Below are 6,293 nucleotides of genomic sequence, written 5' to 3'. Positions count from 1 at the left end.
AAAACTTAAATTTAACCATTGTGAAGCAGAGGACCGATAACAAAATTAAAACCTGATTTGACCATTGCCTTGCAGAGGGCCAAAATCGCAGAAGAAAAACTTAAATTTTACCATTGTGAAGCTGAGGGCTAAACTCACATAACAAAACTTAAATTCGACCATTGCCAAGCAGATGGCCGATATCACTGAAATTAAAGATGCCAAATATATTGGGCTTAAGGGCCAGTGTAGAAACTGAGCTTGAGGACCAGGTGAAACTAGGCTTGGGGGCCAGGTGAAACTGGGCTTTAGGGCCAGGCGAAACTATGCTTAGGGGCCAGTGTAGAAACTAGGCTTTGGGGCCAGCGTGAAACTGGGCTTAGGGGCCAGTGTAAAACTAGGCTTAGGGGGTCAGGCGAAACTGGGCTTACAAATTGTGAAATTCTTGAAATTCATAATTTTGTGAAACGTTTTGCAATTTTGATAGAAATTCGATTTTTGAAGCAATCTGGCTTGAAAGAGAAAAATCTGAATGTTATTTTTTTTGTATTTTTGGAGAAGAAGGATTCGATAACCATTCATATGAATGAAGAGGGTTTCGATCCGAAAAATTTGCTTTTTATGAATTGATGAAAAACATTTGCTTTACTTTGCATTTCTTTTTGCTTGAGTCAGTCATCTTACTTGCAATCATCAAGCTGGTCTTCATTTTCAATGTTTTGTGAAAATTGAGTAATGTCATACATCCGAGATCTAAATTTGAGATTATTACATTTTGATTTTTTCTTTCGAGACATCAATGCACACATGCTTGAATTTATAGGCAAATGAAAAGACGAGAGATGTTTAGAAAGGTTTAGAGGAGAATGAGATAGCTAGTAGTTATTCTTTTATTTTTCTTTTAAATCAACCAATAAAACGTCAGTTTCAAAATGACATCGACGTTTTATTATTTATTTCTTTTTTTTTATTTTTTCTTTTTCTTTTTAACGAACCACAAAACGTCGTATTCTTCTTCGCATTCAACGTTTTATTTTCCACATATTATGTTTTTATTTTTTCTTTTAAACCAACGGGTAAAACATCCTTGTAATTGTGGCTTTAATGTTTTGAAGGGCTCCCAACATGTTCAAACTATGTGTTAACTTTTTCTATGTTTTTCTATCAAATCTTTCAAGGTGACAAAAAGGAGTCATTTCTTTGTGGTTTGATTCTTTGTCCTGTTGAAAAGCTTGAAGGAGTGATCAACAGAAATAAAGAAGAGGTTAATACATTTGGATATTTGACACCCTTTCAAAACTTTACATCCAGACATTGATTTGTATATATACCTGTAAATCATACATTATGTCGTTAATAAAAATTTTGAGAAGTATTACAGTACCTGTGAGTGTCTCTGAGTGTGTGTGGTTGCTCTCTGTGTGATTCTGCTCCGGTGAGTGGTGGTTTTGGCCGTGTGTGTGGTGGTCTGAGGGTGAAACCCTAGCATAGCTCTCAGCTCTCGCTCTCTCTCTCTAAGATTCTCGAACTTTCTCATCTTTCTGACTTTCCTTCTCTGTCACGTGCTCTCTTTTCTTAAAGCATCAGAGATCTAATTTGTCTGGGATATTACGCTTCTGCCCTTAATTCTAATATGGTCTCAAGAGCTTAGGCTGTTGTCTTGGTGGGTGTGTGAAGTTGGTGCGTGAACTGCATCTGAAGGTGTGTGTATCCTGAAGAGAAGAAAGAAGGGTTCTTTAGCTGGGTGAAAATCAAAGATTCTGCAAGATTGATTGCAAGAAAGGATGACTGGAATTGGAGGAATACAGGGACCATTACCCATGTTTGATGGCAAGCAATTTAATGATTGACGCATCGAGAAGGGATTTCCTCACACAGGTTTAAGATAGAAGAAGGTATTGGGAAAATCTCAAGATATATACTCAGATATTTTTCTAGAGTTGAGTCTTGTTATTCATTGATAATTGAAGGACTTTAAATAACCATGATACTTACAATATTATGGAAATAAAAATAAAATCTGAAAATAAAATATTAACTGACTTAAACATAAAATCTCCTTAACCTATCATAAAATAATATTCTACCTAGATAAACAGAAAATCATAACTACCTATTCCTATTTTATCTTTATCAAATCAAACCAAATATTACTAGACTCAAAGCTAATAAAATAATATTTAAACAAAATTATTAATAAAACCCTAAAATTTAAGTTTATCCCAACAAACTCCCCATAAACTTAAATTCTTCCTTCCTTGTTTTCCATGTGCATCATCCTACATGGGGTTTGCTTCTTCTCTTCCAAGATTTTCAACTCCAGTTCATACAATCGGTTCTTCTTTGCTTTTACCTGGGTTGTTAGACGACCATGCTTATTCTTTAAGTACAATACCTGATTTTTCATAAAAATTGAATTACCTTTTTCAATTATCTGACCCATGCTTAAAATATTGCTCTTCAACCCCGAAAGATAATAAACATCCTTAATATCTCCAACTTGTCCATTATTTTGAATTTGCCGAATTATTCCATGCCCTTTCACGGCCACCTTGGAGTCATCTCCAAAAGACACAAATTTGGCCTCCACCTTGGTGAGTTCATAAAAAAAAGTTCTCGTTCCCACACATGTGATTGCATGCTCCAGTATCTAGATACCATACTGAGTTGGTAGAAATCTCATCAGCCTTCATCTCTTCTTCATCTTCTTCCCTATTTTGATCTGGTTCAAGAACGTTTTTCTCTTCCTTTTCAGGAGCCGTCTTCCTCAGCTCCTTAAGCTCAACCCTCTGTTTATTCATAATTTCATTAGCTTCATGCAGAAGCCCCCCTATCCGCTGAATCTCTTCATCCTTTTGTTTGAGTTCCTTTTCCACGTTTGTCACACCTTTTACTGAGATCACTTAATCCACAATTGAGACAAAAGTTTCCATGTCCACGGTATCCGAGCTCTTTGCCAACAAGAGTTCTTCTGCATCTTCTTCTGCATCTTCAGTAACGAGATTCGTCTCCCCCTTTGTCTTGGTCTTGCAATCTTTTGCAAAATGATCAAAGTTGCCACAGTTGTAGCACCTTTTTGCCCAACACTTGTTTTCATAGTGGTCGTACTTGCCACACCTAAAACACTCTGCCTTTGATTGATCTCCTCGGTCTTTTCCTTATCCTCAGTCATGCCAATTCTGCTGACCGGTTTGATCTTCATTGCCTCTACCACGTCCACCTCGTCCTCTGCCACCAGGACCTCGGCTCCGAGTAATCCGAGATCTATTCGAGTCAAACTGTACCTGTAGTAGTGCTTGATTATCGGGTTCAACATGATCATCCCAACTCCTTCTCCTTTGTTCGTGGGCTTCTAATGACCCAACAAGTTCATCCACTATGAGAATCGACAAGTCCTTCGATTCTTTGATGGCACACACGATACTTTCGAAATCTTTTGTAAGAGATCTCAAAATTTTTCCCACAACTCGACTAGATGGCATTTGTTCTCCATTCCTGCCGAGTTGGTTTGCCACCTTCTCCACCCGAGTTATGTACTCGGTTATATGCTCTTTGGGCTCCATCTTCAACTGTTCAAACTCTCCTCTAAGAGCTTGTATTCGGACTTGTCTAACGCGGTTGTCACCTTTATACGCAACCTCCAATATCTTCCAGGCTTCCTTTGTTGATTTGGCATTCACTATTTTTTCGAATCCCGACTCATCTATTGCATTGTAGAGAAAATACAGTGTTGACCCATCTCTTAGACGTGTTTTCTTCAATGTTGCTATCTGTGCCACCGTCTGATCTTCGTCTGCGTCCGCATCAGGTTCAACGATACCCTTCTTCCACCATATCCCAAACGTCTTGGGATCTCAATAACGCCTTCATCTGTAGGCACCAATTATCATAATTGATTTTTCTCGTCAATTTTGGCACACTCATACCATTGACAACCTTTGCCATCTCTCACAACAAAAATCAAGCACTCACTTCTTCTCTCACAGTGTTTGCCTCTCTCCCCTCTCTTTTTCTCTCTCTCGGTATTCAAAACATAAAGCTTTGATACCACTATTGGGAAAATCTCAAGATATATACTCAAATATTTTTCTAGAATTGAGTCTCGCTATTCATTGATAATTGAAGGACTTTAAATAGTCATGATACTTACAATATTATGGAAATAAAAATAAAATCTGAAAATAAAATATTAATTGACTTAAGAATAAAATCTTTTTAATCTATCATAAAATAATATTCTACCAAGATAAACAGAAAATTATAACTACTCATTTCTATTTTATCTCTATCAAATTAAATCAATTATTACTAAACACAAAGTTAATAAAATAATATTTATACAAAATTATTAATAAAACTTTAAAATTTAAGTTTATTCCAATAGAAGGAGGAGGAGAAATGCCACTGTAGCACTGGCAACATCGCTAGAAACATCGTGCGGTGCTAGAACAAAGATGACACCGCTACAGAAGGGGTAGTGGTCCTGTAGTTTGTGTGAGAAAGAGAGATGTAGTCGTCGACACCCTTGGTCATGGTGACGCGACGCGATGTGAAAAGTAGCGGTGGCAAACGGCGACACTGTCATGGAGATGAGGTGGAAGGAGATACCATCACAAATAAAAAAAGAAGATCGAAGGGAGAGAGTAAACGAGTCAATGTCAATGCAAGTACGAACCAAATCTATAATTTTCATAAATAACTTTGTTAATTAACTTTTTCCCAATTTCTTTAATTTCACAAAAAAAAACAAAAATCCGCTATACGTATTTAACAACTTACCACATCAATTAAAACAACAGTATTAACATGTCACGTAAACACGTCCATGTCAATTAAAACAAGTGAGGTCTAATTGAATTAATTTTTCAAAGCTAATAACTGAGATAAAAAAATAAAACTAAAAAACATATTTGAGATTTTGAATCAAAATAAAAATATAGAATGATTAAACTTTACTTTTAATTTAGGAAAAATAATTTGTTTTAGGAATATAAAGGGAGAAGTTTCAAACAAAAGAAAAAGGGATGGAAGGTGTGTGAAGACAATCTAAATTTCAACGTCAACAGCTCGGTAAAATGAAAGACGAAGCACATGGATCACTCATATTCATTTCCAATTGGAATAAATGCTGTCCTTCATGAGGTTGAGACCAAATGAGGCGTGAATAGATGGAAACACAAGACACATGCTTCAGCAACGCTATCATGCTCTGTTTCTTGCTTCTGCATTTGGCTTTGGGAAGAGTTGCCGGGGCCGATACCTATANCAGAGACGATTTCCCGGCCGATTTTGTTTTCGGTTCAGGCACCTCTGCTTACCAGGTTCAGGCTCAATTCCTCTAAATTCGTTCATCTCATTTCATCGTTTCTTTTATCACTATTTCATTGCAGTTACAGAAATTAAGTGTATTTTGCATTACAATGAAAAGATAACACCATATAAGATAATCCAAATTAATCTGTATATATGTTACTGTTATTATTGTAAACAGGTGGAAGGAGCTGCTAATGAAGACGGAAGAAGTGTTAGCATATGGGATACCTTTGCCCACGCTGGTTCCTTTTTCTTCACTCTTCATTCTTTCTTCTTCCCATCCTTCTTACCAATTTTATGTAAACATAGATTTTTCATATTTTTGGAAATTTCGTACAATAAATCAAAATTCAGAGAATAATACCGTTTAATTGTTTTTATTATTATAAAGTTTAAAAAAATATTGAGAATTAATTAATTAAAAAAATACAAGGCCTAAAGTGAAATCCAAATTATTAAGTTAAATTTTTAATGTTTGTGTTATGTAATTCTATAGACTTAAAGTTATCTAAAACTGAGACTATGATTTGATAATAAGATGTGGTACTTACCTTAACACGTGGCACTCAGTGTCACGTCACACTTACAAAGTACATACCGATCATTATTCACTTAAAACTTCAGTCTATGCAATAATTTTTACTGAACAGGATATGCGCATGGAGGAAATGGAGATGTAGCCTGTGATGGGTACCACAAGTATAAAGTGAATACGCTTGGCCTCAGTATTTTCTTTTATTTGCCCGTTATTGCATTCATCGTGTTATGATTCTCCCATTTGTAAAAGATTAGAGAAGATTGAGGCATAAGCTGATCTAATAATACAAGTTTAGCCACTATTTTGTTCGAACTATTGAAGCGTCACTGTAGCACCATTTGATTTAAATTGATTTCCCTAAAATATACGTAATGCAGGAAGATGTGAGGCTAATGGTGGATACAGGACTTGAAGCCTATAGATTTTCCATTTCTTGGTCCAGACTGTTACCAAGTATGATACT

At 36.0% G+C, this 6,293-nt stretch overlaps 1 pseudogene; it reads left to right on the top strand.

Annotated features, from left to right (window-relative positions):
- Positions 1-4,457: 4,457 nt before the first annotated feature.
- Positions 4,458-6,293, top strand: part of LOC106771997 — a 4,991-nt pseudogene continuing 3,155 nt past the window's right edge.

The sequence above is a fragment of the Vigna radiata genome, chromosome 8, assembly GCF_000741045.1.
Source record: "Vigna radiata var. radiata cultivar VC1973A chromosome 8, Vradiata_ver6, whole genome shotgun sequence".
NCBI classification, from domain to species: Eukaryota; Viridiplantae; Streptophyta; class Magnoliopsida; order Fabales; family Fabaceae; genus Vigna; species Vigna radiata.
The sequence above is the reverse complement of the archived record's forward strand: the minus strand, read 5'-3'. Positions and strand labels throughout refer to the sequence as shown.